Source organism: Xenopus laevis, chromosome 9_10S, assembly GCF_017654675.1.
Source record: "Xenopus laevis strain J_2021 chromosome 9_10S, Xenopus_laevis_v10.1, whole genome shotgun sequence".
Lineage (NCBI taxonomy): Eukaryota > Metazoa > Chordata > Amphibia > Anura > Pipidae > Xenopus > Xenopus laevis.
Window position 1 is genome coordinate 88139795 of NC_054388.1, and position 16805 is coordinate 88156599.

The 16805-nt window shown below is 40.6% G+C and overlaps 1 protein-coding gene across 2 annotated transcripts in view; it reads right to left on the bottom strand.

The window, feature by feature from the left end:
- Positions 1 to 16805, bottom strand: part of snx29.S (sorting nexin 29 S homeolog) — a 327158-nt gene that overhangs the window by 75715 nt on the left and 234638 nt on the right. The gene's annotated exons all lie outside the window — the stretch shown is intronic.

Genomic DNA, 16805 nt, shown 5'->3' on the forward strand with positions numbered 1-16805 from the left:
TCATACTTACCGTAATTCTCCTTTCCTGGTCACTCTCCATATCAGCATTCCCCACCCTTTGGTTTGAACTTGGTATTAGACGAGGTAGGTGAGTCTCGTGAGTACCTTTAAGGTTTTAGAGAGGGAGGGACTATCTGGTCTGGGGGCAGGGATGGGAGGGGCCTCCTGTTGTAATGCTGATATGGAGAGTGACCAGGAAAGGAGAATTACGGTAAGTATGAAAACAATTCTCCCTTTTGAGGATCCCATGCTGTCACTCTTCAGAGGAGAGTCAAACAGAAGCACAACTTCCAATTGGCCACCTTAAATACCTTTTATCGTGAATGCACACACCTGCCTAAGAAGTTCAAGGCTTAATCCAACCAATTTGGTGTTGCCAGTAATCAGTATTGAGCAGTTACATGGATTCAAATTAGCAAAATTTCAAGGGTAGGCAAATTTTGCACAGCCAGTTTTTCACATTTGATTTAATTTCATTCAACTGAATACTGCTTCACTAAAAATCTTTGTTCAGAAAACACCCCCAGTATTTAGATGTTCCTGGGAAATGAAAGACATACCACTGCTATCTTTTTTGTTGAAAGTGGAGTAATTATTATGCAGACTAAGAGGGTTCCCCAAACTTTTTCTATGAACAAAAATCAAGGCATCAACACAATCTGTCCCTCTTCAGAACTTTTCGGTGATATCTGACAGTCCAATATATAAAAGGATACAAGAACATTTCAATACTCTTCTTTAACATATGCTTAGTTTATTAGAGCGGCTCACTTAAAACTACCATTAAACGCTGTCTCTGGGGAACATAATGAATAAAGTGAGCCCTTAGCAAAGTATTTGCACAAAAACAGAATGGACTTATTCTGGCAATAAGTCCATTCTGCCACTACATCACATATGAAACAGAATACATACATACAGAGCAAAGTTCACTGTGGGAGACAACAGCATGCAGCAAAGCCTTTGGGATGTAGAATTTACATTTCTAAAGCCTCTATTGAGAATCATATTTATAACAACATTTCAAAAACACAACACTGGCTTTGAACTATGGGTCTCTAATACAAACCCCTACACCACATTGGGTAGCTGTCATTAGAAACTGCACAGTGTAGCTTGTTTTAGATCTTTCTGCCTTGGAGATGGAAGCTTGTTTGCAAACAGTTTGAGAGCTATTATGGAGTATATTACTTAAGCAGAACAGAAGTGGATCAGAGATACCTGTTCTGCTGAGGTGTCAGTTTCCAGAGACAAGCTATCAAGGTATGGCCTTACTTTTCACGTTTTATGCAATACAGGCACGCTGAAAATGCAAATAAGAGGTGGCATGTGCAGAGTACAAGACAAGATGAAATAGGGAAACAAATAAGGAGGACTGGTTTCCTGGGTCATTCAGAAAAAGAAATGAAGGAATAATAAATTAAAATTGTATTTTAACATATTATTTCCAGTATAAAGAAATACAATAAAGAATTATTGTTACTTAAATGATGACATTGCCCATATAAAGAAAAGTCTTTGGTATTAATACTAACACGATTTTTTTTAGATTTGTCATGGGGTTTATGGTATTGACAATTATCTGCAAAAGTCAAGTGAAGTTCTATTGAATTGTATAAAGCAATACCTATGATGTGGGACCTATTGATCATAAAAAGTTAGCATATAAGGCTCTATGCAATCTGCCATATTGCTGCTAATTTTTTTAAAATCTATATTTCTTTTTCTTATCATTTTTAGCTTCAGAGCCTTGTAACTGAGCCCACTAACAGATTGGGTCAGTGTCCAGAACATAACTAAATGAAAACCTTCTCTTTTCTACAGTAGGTGTTCCAAGACGATATCAAAGCAATAAATGTAATAGACTTCTACGACCATGATTTTTTTTTATCCCTTAGCATATTTTAAATTGGTCATTTTTATACAAGTCGGTCCAAATACTGTGCAAAGCATCAAGAGGCTTGTGAGTGCAAATACGGTACTATAAATCCTAGGAAGCAGTAAGTGCAAGCAGTTAAAGTGGCTTAATAACAGCAGATGCTTTAAACAACAAGCAAATGGCATCTGTGGGGTAGGAACGTTCCTAAAGTGTAACCATCAGACTGATGAGCACTTAAAAGTTTTATAACATTTATGTAGCAGATAAATATGTCCATGACAGGCAGTTAAATTTCTGGAACCCCATGACACTGTCTCTTCAACTGGATACAACACATTATACCAATGGATTAAAAAAATATATATAAAACTCACATAAAACTGTAATAATTATTAGCGACAGAATAAGCATTAGTCTTTGTTTTATGGAAAGTTACTAAAACTTTCGAGCCAATATAATCCCATTATTACTCCTTTCTGCTTAGGAAAGTTGATATTTTTTAAGACATTCAGTCAATGTATTTTTTTTTCTAACATTTTCAAGAGCTTTACATCAGTGTTTGCTCTATAATAAAATATTTAACACAAGCAGAGGGAGGAGGTGATACATAAAACATTAGCTTTGTGTTACAGAGCCTGCAGATTTTTGTAGAATAACTTCTCAGCTGAACATTAGCAGAAAGCTCTATCTTCTGAAAAGAACCTAAATTCTACCAGGAGTGCTTTAATTGCATAGGTTTCAAGAGGATTCTTCCCTGCGGATGTTAAAGGAAATGTCAACCCTATTTCAGCTTACATGGTGTCAGCAAAGGGTGCTTTACTCCCACCTAAACCGCATTATTTTCGTGCCCCAATTCCACTCCTATGTCCTGTACTGCTGTCTTCTTCATCACTACGTTAAGAGTTCCACCCAGTGGCCATTTCCCCGACCTGACGTCATCTTTTCCCTTCTCCCTTTTCTTAATGCGCATGTGTGCATAGCTCCTCCCGTCTAATCTCTCTAAGCAGACATATCTTTCGTCTGCTGTACTCAAACTGCGCATTCTCCCCACGCCAAGCGCCAAGGAGAATTCTGAAGGGAGAGGGGAGAGGGACTTGAGCGAGCTGCTGATATGCAGAGAGAACAAGGAAACGAAGCAGCTTCCCTGTTTACTCTTCAGCGACCGGAGTGGCAAGTTTTTCAAGAATGCAGTGAGACCTTTCACTGATAAGATTTTCATTTGGGGGTTGACATGTCCTTTAAAGAGTTCTTTTATTACATATTGTCTTGTGAATGCTATTTTTCTGCTTAGAGGAAAACATACTTCATTGTTACGTCTAAATTAAAGATTATGGGGGGCACAGGATGGTTTGCACCCAATCTAAAGGATGGGGTGGGTGGAATTTAGAGATTTCCAACCTTTGTCCAACATTTGACATACAGCTGTAATGGGATGTTGAATTTCAGAAGAAACTGCATGGCTGCAAACCCACTCTACATTAAAACAAGCCCTAACTTTGGTTTTAATAATTTGTCGGGATAAAAATGAAAAGGATGCATGAGAGTCTACTTTACTAATGGACATGAATCAATTTAAGAGGCATTTTAACAGAGACAGTAGCAGAACATGAGCACCAGCTTCCACAGTGCTTCATTCTGCAAAAATATCCTAAAAGCCCAAGAAACTGATAAATATAGCATTGCCATAGCACTTACAGTAATTATACATCAATTTGTGTGGTTTTATTGAGAAATAATCAGTAGAATGATGGCACAGACAATCCCAGGGTTTCATTAGTGGATCTCATTGTTCCACTATTGTTCCTATAGCTGGAGAAAGCTCAGACAAGTGGTGCAATTAAACTCATGAAAACTGGCTGAATGTTTCAATTAGATCTGACATTACAAATCTGAAGATTTAATCACCATAGGGCTCACTTCATAATAGGGCTATGAAAGTGACTAGCACAAAGAGGCATAAAAAAATATAAAAGGGCGCATTTACTTACCTTGATGTAGTGACAAAATCACAAAAGATTTAAAGAACTAACCCCCCCGCGCGATGTTAAGTCCCCAGTAGCCCCCCCTCCCTGCCTCCTCTCTCCACAGTCTTATCCCAGAATTCTGTCCCCTCCTGCAAAGTGAGTGCAGCGGAGTTTACGGCGCCATCTTCTTCTGTTTGGTACCGTATATACTCGAGTATAAGCCGAGTTTTTCAGCACCCAAAATGTGCTGAAAAAATCTACCTCGGCTTATACTCGAGTCAAATGGGGATTGGTGCACTGATGCGCTCAGAATTGGAAAGGTTATTGCCACAAAACTGCAATCTCACATATCAAAAAATACATAATCACGTGAAGTAGTTCATACAGGATTACGGTACTTAGACTGACTCAGCTCTGCTCCTCCTCGGCCGCAACAGACCTTGTGCACCAACAAACAGGATCCGCCGGAACAGCAGACTCGAGAAGGATCGTTCCGCTTCTCTTTCCCCTAAACATCATAGGGAAAGGGCACAGGAAAACATGATGCTCTGCACTTTGCACTCTATTCTTGTCAGACGCAGCCATCCCGCCTCTACAGTCCCCTGGAGCTGCTTCCTCGGCACATTGTACGTCACATGGAACTTCCTGCTGGTCCGTCCAGGTTTCTCTGTCCTTCCCCCAGTGAAAAGGAAAGCGGAACATGTAGCGGAACATGCAGCCACCCCGCCTCTACAGTCCCCTGGGGAATGAGCTGCTTCCTCGGCACAGTGTACGTCACATGGAACTTCCTGCTGGTCCGTCCGGGTTTCTCTGTTCTTCCCCCAGTGAAAAGGAAAGCGGAACATGTAGCGGAACATGCAGCCACCCCGCCTCTACAGTCCCCTGGGGAATGAGCTGCTTCCTCGGCACAGTGTACGTCACATGGAACTTCCTGCTGGTCAGTCTGGGTTTCTCTGTCAATTCCCCCAGTGAAAAGGACTTACAACATGTAAGTTGCTGTGTAACTTGTGATGTGGAGGTGTATGATTACTTTAATTTTTCTATTACCGTACTAGAGAAAAATAAAAACGTGTTTGTATCCATCTCATCTGCTTTCTCCTGTGTTGCACACTGCTGTAAGTGCATGCACGTATCATAGAGGGTTCCAAAAATAATATTTCTATATGCAGGGAAGCCCTCAGCCTGTAAGACATCCTTTGGCAATTAGCTTTTCCTTTATGTGACTCTTACTGTGGCAGGTGTCAGTTATCAGAACAGGTGTACCTGAACTGTAGCCACACATTGCCATTCTCTGTCACCCTGCCTTCATCCTCCACTCTAAGTAACCCTATAGCTTACCCTAACACTAACCTTATGATTACAATAAGATCCAATGTTTCATTTACCCCTGTACCCCTATATTTTGTTATCTTTTATTTAGGTACCAGCAATTTTAACTTTTTCAAACGTGAGCGCACCGATCTTGATAACTTTCTGTTTTACTTATATAGCAAGTATATAGTATAGGTTTATACGCGAGTCAATAAGGTTTCCCAGTTTTCGTAGGTAAAATTAGGTACCTCGGCTTATACTCGGGTCGGCTTATACTCGAGTATATACGGTAATCTTCGTGCCTTCTTCCACCCCTTCAGTAATTTCTGTCTCTTTTGGCCTATGTGCAGTTGTCACGAACCGGAAGATTGCTCCAACTGCGCATGCGCCATTACGCCGCTCACTTCACGAAGATTACCGAAGAGAAAAAGCTGGCGTCCGTGAGCTCTGCTGCACTCACTCATAAAGAAATATTATGCTGTATACACATACATACTGTACATATTATACATATTATACTAAACATACATATATTTTATATATATATATATATATATATATATATATATATATATATATATATATATATATATATATATATATATATACACAATATCAAAACAGGGGGGTTGTGGGAGCACTCTAAAGGCTTTAAAGTATATTTATATAAGTATAATAAATGCTATTGCATATGTACCCAAATAGGGGTTATTTTGTTACAAAGTTATGATCATAAAATTGATTTAGCCGGAAGCTGTGGCATAGCTTCAGTGGTTGTAGCACCCCATACCCCCCCTTTAAACTAGTGGTGATCCTATGCTTTTAAAATTGGGCGTTTGTTTTGGGAATATCTCTCCTTTAAAAGCCTGATTGCTGGCTGGGGAGGATTTAGCCCTCAGTGAAAAAACAGCGTTCAACGGACATTGATTACAGGTAATGCTAAAATGCACATAAAAAATAAAACAAGTTAGGGACCGCCATTCGGGGTTTACCTTGACGTGGTATGGTGGCTTATCAATTTTATGATCATAACTTTGTAACAAAATAACCCCTGTTTTGGCTACATATGCAATAGCATTTATTATACTTATATAAATATACTTTAAAGCCTTTAGAGTGCTCCCACAACCCCCCTGTTTTGATATTATATATATATATATATATATATATATATATATATTATATTGTATTTACATACATACATATTATACTGTACATAAATATGTGTATATATATATACAGTATATATATAAAATGTAAATACACACGCATATACACATACAAATACACACACCTACATATATATTATACTATACACATAAAATCATTGGCACAGTAGAGTTCCAGAATTCATAACCAAGATCCTGAATACAAAATAATGAGGGTTTAAAAAAAAAAGACCATCTAGCACACCAAAGACAGATACATATCAGAAGTACAAGAAAATAAAGCAGTGATGCAGAAAATCCTTGGTGTTTGTACTCCACCTTTGATGGATTTATTAAGCGGAAATGATTTGCTGTCCTCTCACCAACTACACACGCAGCGGCCTGAAAGTGTGAACAAGCTCAGAGTATGTCAAGTGACTATTTCCCAATTAATTAAGTGAAATATAAAAGTCACTGCAATGACAGAGCCTACAGAGAAAGCAATAGCCATTACACTGCAACAAGACAAGGATATACCAGTTCTAGATGCAGTAGCATAATACGGCATGGTGTGCATTATAAAGTTTAATTCCCCACTCGGATTGGAAACAGTGTCAGGGCATGATTTCAATGTCTGCACGATCACTGCACAACCCCCCCCCAGGGGATCAGTTATGATCCCAAAATATATATCTACAGTAATATAGTGTATTGTTTTGTACTATCATCCACAGTGTCGGACTGGCCCACTGGGATACCAGGAAAACTCCCGGTGGGCCCAGGTGTCAGTGGGCTCTCTTGCTCTTAATATTTGGTGTATTTCATGGCCATTCCCTATTTCTTTAAGGGGCTTAAAAATGAAAGAATAGAATATAGTATTGTAGAAATAAAAGACTAGGAGAATAAAGAGGTTGAGTGAGGAAAGGTGGAGTAATAGTTTGGAAAGTGAGCCCATGGTCTTCAGTTTTCTGATGGGCCCATGGTGGTCCGACACTGATCACCCAGGTTTTGCCGGAACTTTTCAGTACTAATGCGGGACTGCGGGTTGAGCTGTCAAAAACGGGACTGTCCTGCTGATGGTTAAAATCAAATTACTGTATCTATTTTCATTACCCACTGTTTTCTCCTGTGAAGACAACCATACACCAGATAAAAGCAATGTAGCTACCTTTCAATGAAGCAATACAGAAGTGCACAACTGAAACAATAAGCTACAGAAGCTAGTGGAACAAAAACTGAAAGTTCTGGTTAAAGTCAAAGTTTAAAACAAAACATTTAAATGCTCTAAGCTTTCAGCCTTGAGGCAGCAGGTCAGACACTAGAATAAAGCAGGTCAGAAAACAGATGCATTTTTCCATTTCAAATTTCAAGTGTTTGAAAGTAGATAATACACACGACAGGAAATATATATTTTTTTCAAACAATTCAGCTGCTAAGTAATCAGGAATGTGTACTGTGACCCTTGTTCAGAACAAATGATGAATAGTAACAGGAAAACATTTTTTGAATGTAATAAAACTTATTACTGAAAAAGTTATTTTAGCTCCAAAAGATTTCCAAACCTTGAAGCACTTCCTAAAAGTGTGCAATACGCAATTAAAATTTGCACAGTTTAAGGAAGAATATTAGATTGGGAATTGCAATTTTTTATTATTATTTATGCAAAGTGATTTACTCTTTGTGACTTTTATTACAGTCCTCCATTATAACATACACTGTGAACATTCACAAAAGCAATTTGGTTGCAAACTTTGCAAGGAGGAGCTCTTTAATTAGTCAAAAAATGGTCGCTAATGTTCATAAACTTCTTTGAGAACGTTTTTTGCCCTATCGACACATATTAAACACGGCACAATATGGATGAGTGGTACAACGCATTATTCAATTCAAGTGGGGTATTTTGACCCCGGCAGAGAGAATCTAATCCATGGCTACTTGCCTTTGGTGCACTAATGACGAATACCAATACAAAGTAATAAAGTATGTCAGCTCTGATTAGAAACTAGTGCGCAACAATTTTATGCGCAACTATTCTGACGCACAAATATTATCACAGTAAATTTTCACTGCAGTTTTGCAAATTTATTTGCTGGCGGTGAAACATGTAAATTCAACGCAAATTCGTGCCTGCTGAATTAATACGCCCATCACTAGTTATGGATGACAAGGTTTATATTTATTTCAGTGTTAATCCTATATTCTCCAAAACTATATCTTGGAGCGATTGCCTCCCTTTTGGTAGTACAGATAACAATAATCAATATAATGCTACTTCCACTGCTAAGATATGTTGATCAGACTATGCCTACTCCCCCTCTAACATTTTATTTATTCAATTAAAACGCATTATGCATCATTAATATGGGGTAAAGAAAAAATAAACAATTATTTATCCCTGCAAGCTTTATCTCGTCTGGGGAATATTTTTCTGCCTAATGTATCATTCTATTTATTAAATTGCAAGTTGATTACAAGACATTAGACGTTGATTTTTATGAATATTTATGGCTCATCACCTCCAAGAATTTGCATTTAGTCAGATATAATGGTGTAAAATACTTGTTTGCAATACAATTTTGAGGGATTTTTTTAAGGTATTAGTACTACCAGAAAAAGCAAATAAATATTTTAAATAATAAAGTCAAAGTAACAGGATGTAACAGGAGCCCTGACTAGGGAAGATGGGCAGGAGGCATGTACCATATCTGTTTTCATAAATAATAATATATAAAAACAAAGGCAGAATACCTCCATGTGTCTTTTGGTTTTAGCCATCTTTGGCTACTTGATGATTTTTACCATTTGGTATTTCTAATTTCTCTTTAATGCACTTAAACATAAGTATTGTTAATGTACAATATTCAATACTGCATTATCAATTATATTAAATATTACAGAAAATCTGTGAATTAATTTAAAAGCAAGCTCCATGCCTAAACTGCTCTTTCTCAGTCGGCCCTACCTGTCAGTGCAGGACGACTGGGGTTAAGTTGATCCTCTCTGGAGGCAGGACAAACTGAATAAGTTCTTTTCCAATCTCCTTCATCCATCTGGCTCCACCTCTTCCTCCAGTTTTTTCAGTTTGTCCTGCTTGGAGGCAGCAACTTCTCCTTCTCTCGACTATTTTATTTTATTATTTATTATTGTTTATTATTCTCTTTTATTACAATGGAATATAGTTGTTTGGTTGAGCCCTGTGTGTGCTCCCTAACATCACATATTGCCCTAGGTAGAGCCCAGTGTGTGCTCCCTTTCTACTGGACCGACCGCGGCGAATCCTACAGACAGTTTACTGTCTTGGAGTGCTCCCGGGTTTCCCAGGTTGAGCCCCACATAGAACGCACTGCTGCCTGCAGTCGTCGTTCGGTATTATTTGCTTCACCCTGTTCAGGTGCGCTCCCGGTTGAACAGGTTGAGCCCTTACAGAGACCGCACGGCTAAAGGAAGCCTCCAGGCGGTAACAGGGAGTGAGCTCCCCTGTCACTGGGTTGAGCCCGTAGTTGCGCTGCATATTGCGCAGGTTTTAGACACTTAAACAGTGTTCTACTGCGCCTCACCTTCACGCCTTAATTTCGCGCCCGACAGTAAGGTCGCTACTTCCGCTCAGTGCGCATTGTGGGAACTTCCGGTTCACGCGCTCTGAACACAGCGCTTATGCACGGAAGACTCGCGCCATTACTGCACAGTAAGCCTGCATCTCATAACGATCGTAGATCTTCCCTATCAGGTAAAAGACCTCCTTACTTCAATATGGCTAGTCAGGAGGATGATCTATTGTCACTGATTGAGGAGATAGATCTCCCGGACAAGTCTCGCAAGGTTAAAGCCAAAGTAAAGAAGCTTGTCAAATCTAACACAAAACGGAGGGATCAATCTCCCTCACCTGCACGGCAGGAGCTTAATACCGAATCTGGTTCTAATATGATCACTGTAGCCATGGTTCATGCTTCTCAGGAGTCTCAACATGCAGCTCAGCCATCACAGACAACCCACATAATTAATGCGAGACAAGATCAAAGTTCAATGACACCAGCTACTGACATGTCACAACTTATGGCATGGATACAGTCTACCATTAATACTTCTGTCACTCAAGCAGTCTCTGCGCACTCAGTCGCTGAACCCAGTAAAAGAAAGCGCAAGCGCTCAACTTCCCCTACTTCCCATCCTGACTATGATACTCAATCTTATCAATCATCAGGGGAATGTAGTTCTACAGGGTCAGAAGACTTCCCTTCATCTGATGACCAATCTAGTGATACTGATGAGCCAACCAGACAGCCAGACGCAACTAAGAATATATTAAGAGATATCTTTGCCACTCTGGATATTAAGGAGGAACAGTTGACACTATCCAAAGCAGACAGAGTATTGGGCAATACATCAAAAAAACCAAAAACATTCCCAGTCTGTAAAGCTATTTCAAAACACATTGAAACAGAATGGCTTCAGCCAGAGCGAAAAAACACTATTCCTAGTAAGTTTTTCAATACGTATCCCATACCTGAGGATTATAAACACTGGGACAAGATTCCCAAGGTAGACCCAGCTATTGTGAGACTGGCACGAAACACTACCTTACCAGCAGAAGACGCTGGATATCTCAAAGATCCAATGGACAAAAAGATAGACTCTGCGCTTAGACGCGACTTCCAAAATTCAGCAGCCATTTTGAGACCCGCAGCTGCAGCTACCACTGTGGCCAAGACGGCAAAATTTTGGTGTCAGGAGTTACTAAAGAATCCACCTTCCTCATCAGACCAATTTACTGAAGAAATAGAAAAAATCAAATCTGCCCTTTCATTTTTAGGCGAGGCGGCCATTGACACAGCAAAACTTGCGGCAAAAGCCTCAGCAGTCTCAGTTACTGCTCGCAGGGCGTTGTGGCTACGTCAGTGGTCGGGCGACACTGCATCTAAACACAAACTAACATCACTTAAATTTGCGGGAACACAACTCTTTGGTCCCGAATTGACACAAATAATTTCCAAAGTCACTGGCGGCAAAGGGGCCTTCCTACCACAAGGTAGACGTCCCAGGCGAGACTTCCACAAACGTAACTTCCAACACAAGACTTGGAATTCTTCGAACCGTCAGCAAAGAGGTTCCAGACCGCTACCACAGGCACAATCTAGCAGGAGATACAAGGCCCCATGGCAAAACCAAACCAAAAGCATCCGCAAACATACTCCAACAAAGAGTCAGGATTCCTGACTCAAGAAGTATGGCATCTCCACCCCCAGTGGGAGGAAGGTTGGGCAACTTTGTGAAGGTTTGGCAAAATTCAATTACCGACAGATGGGTTATAAAAATTTTAGATCAGGGCTACAGTATTCCTTTGCCAAGAGACCACCAACTCAGAGGTTCACAACATCAAAAATACCTCAAGATCCAGAAAAAAAGCAAGCCCTACTCAATATTATTTCAGACCTACTTCAAAAGAACGTCATTGCTCCAGTGCCCACTCAGTACCGGTTTCACGGATTTTACTCCAACCTTTTTTTAGTGCCGAAAAAAGACGGGGGGTTTCGCCCAGTACTAAACCTTTACCCTCTCAACAAATTCGTCAGTTACGACCGCTTCAAAATGGAGTCTCTCCCATCAATCATAAGGTCCCTAAAACCGAACATCTTTATGTCCAAAATAGACATCAAAGATGCATAGTTGCATATTCCCATTAATCCAAGCCACCAAAGATTCCTACGTTTCGCAGTGGGACAACTTCATTTCCAATTTCAGGCTCTCCCATTCGGCCTCACATCAGCACCCAGGGTCTTCACAAAGATCCTGGGGGCCTTACTAGCAGTCCTGCGGATCAAAGGGATCCATGTTGCGGCATATCTGGACGATCTCATCGTCATGGCAGACTCCGAAGTATTAGCCAGCCTCCATACAAACCAATGCCTCCAGTCTCTGCAACAACACGGCTGGATCATAAATTACACAAAGAGTTGCCTACTACCAACACAGACCCTGGAGTTCTTAGGCATGCAGATCGATACAACGATCAGAAAAATATTCCTACCAACTCCAAAAGCCATCACCTTGAAACGAGCAGCACACGCGATTCTTCAACACCCGCAGGCTTCAGCTCACGACATCCTTCGTCTGCTCGGGCTGATGGCGGCCAGTATCGAAGGCGTGCCCTTCGCAAGGTCTCATCTACGACCAGTTCAATGGGAATTCCTCCGAAGGTGGAATCGAGACCACCAAGATTTATCTCAAGTAATCCATCTCTCACAAAGAGCATTGTCCAGTCTAATGTGGTGGACACACCTTCCCAATTTAACACAAGGCAGGGACTGGGATCGTCCAGTCCAAGAAATAATCACGACGGATGCCAGTCTCAAAGGGTGGGGGGCGACATGGCCACCCCGAGTATGTCAAGGCACATGGTCATATCAAGAAAGCAGATTGCACATAAACGTCCTCGAGCTCAGGGCGGTTTATTATGCCCTATGCAATTGGCAAGTTCACCTGAGACACAGGCATATCAGAATTCAATCCGACAACAGCACGACCGTTGCTTACCTGAATCGACAAGGGGGAACCAAGAGTGCTTCAGCATTGTGGGAAGTGTCCCGGATCATGGATTGGGCAGAAGCCAACAAGGTCTTCATAACTGCAATCTTCATTCCAGGGGTACAGAATTGGGAGGCCGACTTTCTAAGTCGCAATACCTTGGATCCAGGGGAGTGGCATCTCAAGCCAGCAATCTTTCAACAAATAGTAGACAAATGGGGCCTGCCATGTCTGGATGTGATGGCATCCCGATTCAACACACAGCTTCCACGTTTCCTAGCAAAGATGCACGATCCACAGGCAGTGGGAGTGGACGCTCTAACCTGCCCATGGAACTGCAAGTTAGCGTATGCGTTTCCACCAATTCCGATCATTCCACGACTACTACACAAGATACGACTGGAAAGAGTAACCACCATAGTGATCACCCCCTGGTGGCCCCGCAGAGCATGGTTTGCAGAGCTCATACAGATGTCGGCAACAAGGCCATGGTCTCTTCCACTAATACCGGATCTCCTGTCGCAAGGCCCAGCACGGGCAGACCATCTTCACAGGCTCAATTTAACGGCATGGCTATTGAAGCCAGGCTATGGAAAAGAGCAGGGTTTTCAGACAAGCTAATCCACACCTTACTTGCTGCAAGAAAACGTTCCACCTACCTCACTTACCACAGGATTTGGAACTGTTTCATTTCGTGGAGTAGAGAACATAGCATACCATGGCAATTTCCTTCTTCTGCACATATTCTAGATTTCATACAGAGTGGAGCAGATAAAGGACTCAGTACTTCAGCATTGAAAGTGCACTTTCAGCTCTTCTTCGTAAACAATGGGCGCTTCTACCAGAGGTCAAGCTGTTTTTTCAGGCACTCCAACAACTACGTCCTCCACTGCGAGACCCTGTTCCTCCGTGGAATCTCAATCTAGTACTAAGGGCCTTACAACGTGCTCCCTTTGAGCCTTTGGGTTCTGTTGACGTAAAATTTCTTTCCTGGAAAGTGGCATTCCTCCTTGCTATCTGTTCAGCCAGGAGGGTGTCTGATCTGGCAGCTCTTTCTCATAAACCTCCTTGGACAATTTTTCATCAGGATAAAGTCGTCCTTAGAACAGTTCCTTCACACTTACCTAAGGTCACTTCAGAGTTTCACATCAATGAAGAACTGATCTTGCCATCATTCTGCCCAAAACCGAATAATCCCACAGAACAACAACTTCATACCCTGGATATGGTACGGGCATTGAAATTTTATATTCACAGAACAGCTGACTTCAGACGGTCAGACGCTCTCTTTGTCCTCTTTGGCAGTAATAAAAAGGGTATACAGGCATCCAAACGCTCATTAGCTAGATGGATAGTTTCAGCTATACTTGAGGCCTATAAGTCCATGCATCAGGATCTTCCCTTTCAAGTAAAGGCTCACTCCACGAGGAAAGTTAGTACTTCCTGGGCCCTTCATAACCAGGCTTCCATGGAAGCTGTTTGCAAGGCTGCCACTTGGTCTTCCTTGCACACTTTTTCTAAGTTTTACAAGTTAGATGTTACAGCCTCTTCAGAAGCGGCTTTTGGCAGAAAGGTGCTACAAGCAGCTGTGGCACATAGATAGCTTCTGCAATTTTCATAGTTCCTTTGCATACTGTTTTTTTTTTTTTGGCCCCTCCCTATTTGGACGGCTTTGGGACTTCCCCAGTCGTCCTGCACTGACAGGTAGGGCCGACTGAGAAAAGGAGATTTTCTTACCTGAAAAATCTTTTTCTCATAGGCCCGTACTGTCAGTGCAGCATCCCTCCCTTTATTTGGGGTGCCGGTTTTTGCTGCTCGACCTTTAGTTTTAGATAGCTAGGCAGTTAGGATTGTCTCCACCGGCAGGCTCTGGTACAAAACTGGAGGAAGAGGTGGAGCCAGATGGATGAAGGAGATTGGAAAAGAACTTATTCAGTTTGTCCTGCCTCCAGAGAGGATCAACTTAACCCCAGTCGTCCTGCACTGACAGTACGGGCCTATGAGAAAAAGATTTTTCAGGTAAGAAAATCTCCTTGTCTTTACATGTTCTGCCATGTTTATCAACCAGGAAGGTAATTTTGTAATACAGTACCTGTGCTACATATCTAGGGTGTCCTTTTTATTCTGTTATTTTCATACAACACAATATCACAGTATCACCATTATCTATATTTTCTGATTATTTTTGACTAATGTATTGCCTGGGCCTTAAAGTAAGTAAACAACTAGTCATGGCCAGATCCTCAGGCATTGGTTATGTGCCTTTAGAACATCCTAACATCATATTTTCTAAACAAACCAATGGTAAAGCATGAGAAGAAGCCACTCACTCTCACATGGTCCCTATTAAGAAGTGAGAACATTTTTAATCAATCAAGAGTGTTTAGTAATCTACTGTCCCTTTGACTCATTTAGTGGATCCAAGAAACAGTCCAAAGTATTTTTTTTCCTGTACCCTAATTTACAATATTGCTTGAAGAGCTATTTTGTGCTAATTTTCCTGTGTCCATATTTCTAATGTTAATTTCCAATGCCATTCATTTTAAGAGATTTTTTTGTGCTAATGTTCCTGTATCCGCATTTCTAATGCTAATTTCAGAGCGTGTACGTTTGCTGGAAAAACACAAAATAGAAATGCCTGCTTGAATTCAGACTGGGGTTGTTAAAGTCATAAAAATATCCATCATTTGCCTTTATTACAGAGATATTTTCAACTCTGCTGCCTTTGTATTTTGTCTCAAAAAAAAAAAAAAAAATTAAAATAAAGTAGACCCTTCTGTTTGTTTGTCTGGTTGTCAGTCTGCCTATGCATCTATGTATCTATGCCAGCATGCACAAAGATTATTATTAACACAAAGCAGCAACATATTCTGAAGCGCTGTACAATAAAAGAGGTATATGTCAAACAAATTACATACAAATACTCACAGAGGTAAAGAAGGCCCTGTGCCTTAGAGCTTACAGTCTAAAGGATATAAGAAATAATTTGTCACAGGCACTACTTGTTTATAATCAGAATACTGACTAACTTAAGAGACTGTTGTGTGCAGTTTTTTGTCTTCCCTCTCAGTGATGATGATGTCAAGTGGATGATGTCTAACACCATGCTGTGGGCAGCAGCCAAAGAACACTAAAAAAGTAGTAATTATATCTTACTAAGCCAAAAGGAATATAAAAAGAACGATGGGATGTGTTAAATGTGCAATTACTGCTAAGGAGCCAAATAGAAAGGTCAAAGTGACAATTATAGCAAAATACAGGCTCACCAATAACTATGATTCCTTACAAATTAGTGACAGTCACACAGCTGTAATCCCTTTTAGCCCCTAAAAAATTAGGAAAATTATCAAAACAGAGCAAATACAGATGGATGACTATATGTTTGCAAAGGATTCTTTGTAGTAATAAAGAAATATGAATAGTGATCTGCGAATTTGGGGCGTTCCGATTCTCCGAAAAATGTGCGAATTTCCCACCAAATTCACAAAACTGTGAAAAATTCGCAAAACAGCACCGGCGTCTCGTTTTTGACGCCGGCATCCTTTTTTTGGACACCGGCGAAAACGCGCAGGCGTCCAAAAAAACGAACGCCTTGAGTGTAAGGAATCCTGCTGTACTTTACCAATATGATCAATGTTACCAGTGTGGTAAACTATGCCGCTAGAGTATGAAATGTTAGAATTATAGAACACTGGATTCACTGTATGTTCTAGGGGTACTATAAAATTCATGAATACTATATCACAGTGCAAGTGCAAGATAAGAAAATACAGTTGAAGAAGAACGTTGGTGGAAATGAAATGAGTCAGGAGGAAAGAGAATGTCCTTAGCACATTGAAGAGAGCATTTGGGGCGATATATAGAAAACTATCTAATCACAGGAATCTACAACTAAATTTTTAAGTTATCAAAATACAGATTTGCTTGAATGAGCAGATACAGTTGATATTGATCCCTGATATGTTGTCCACTGTCTAAATT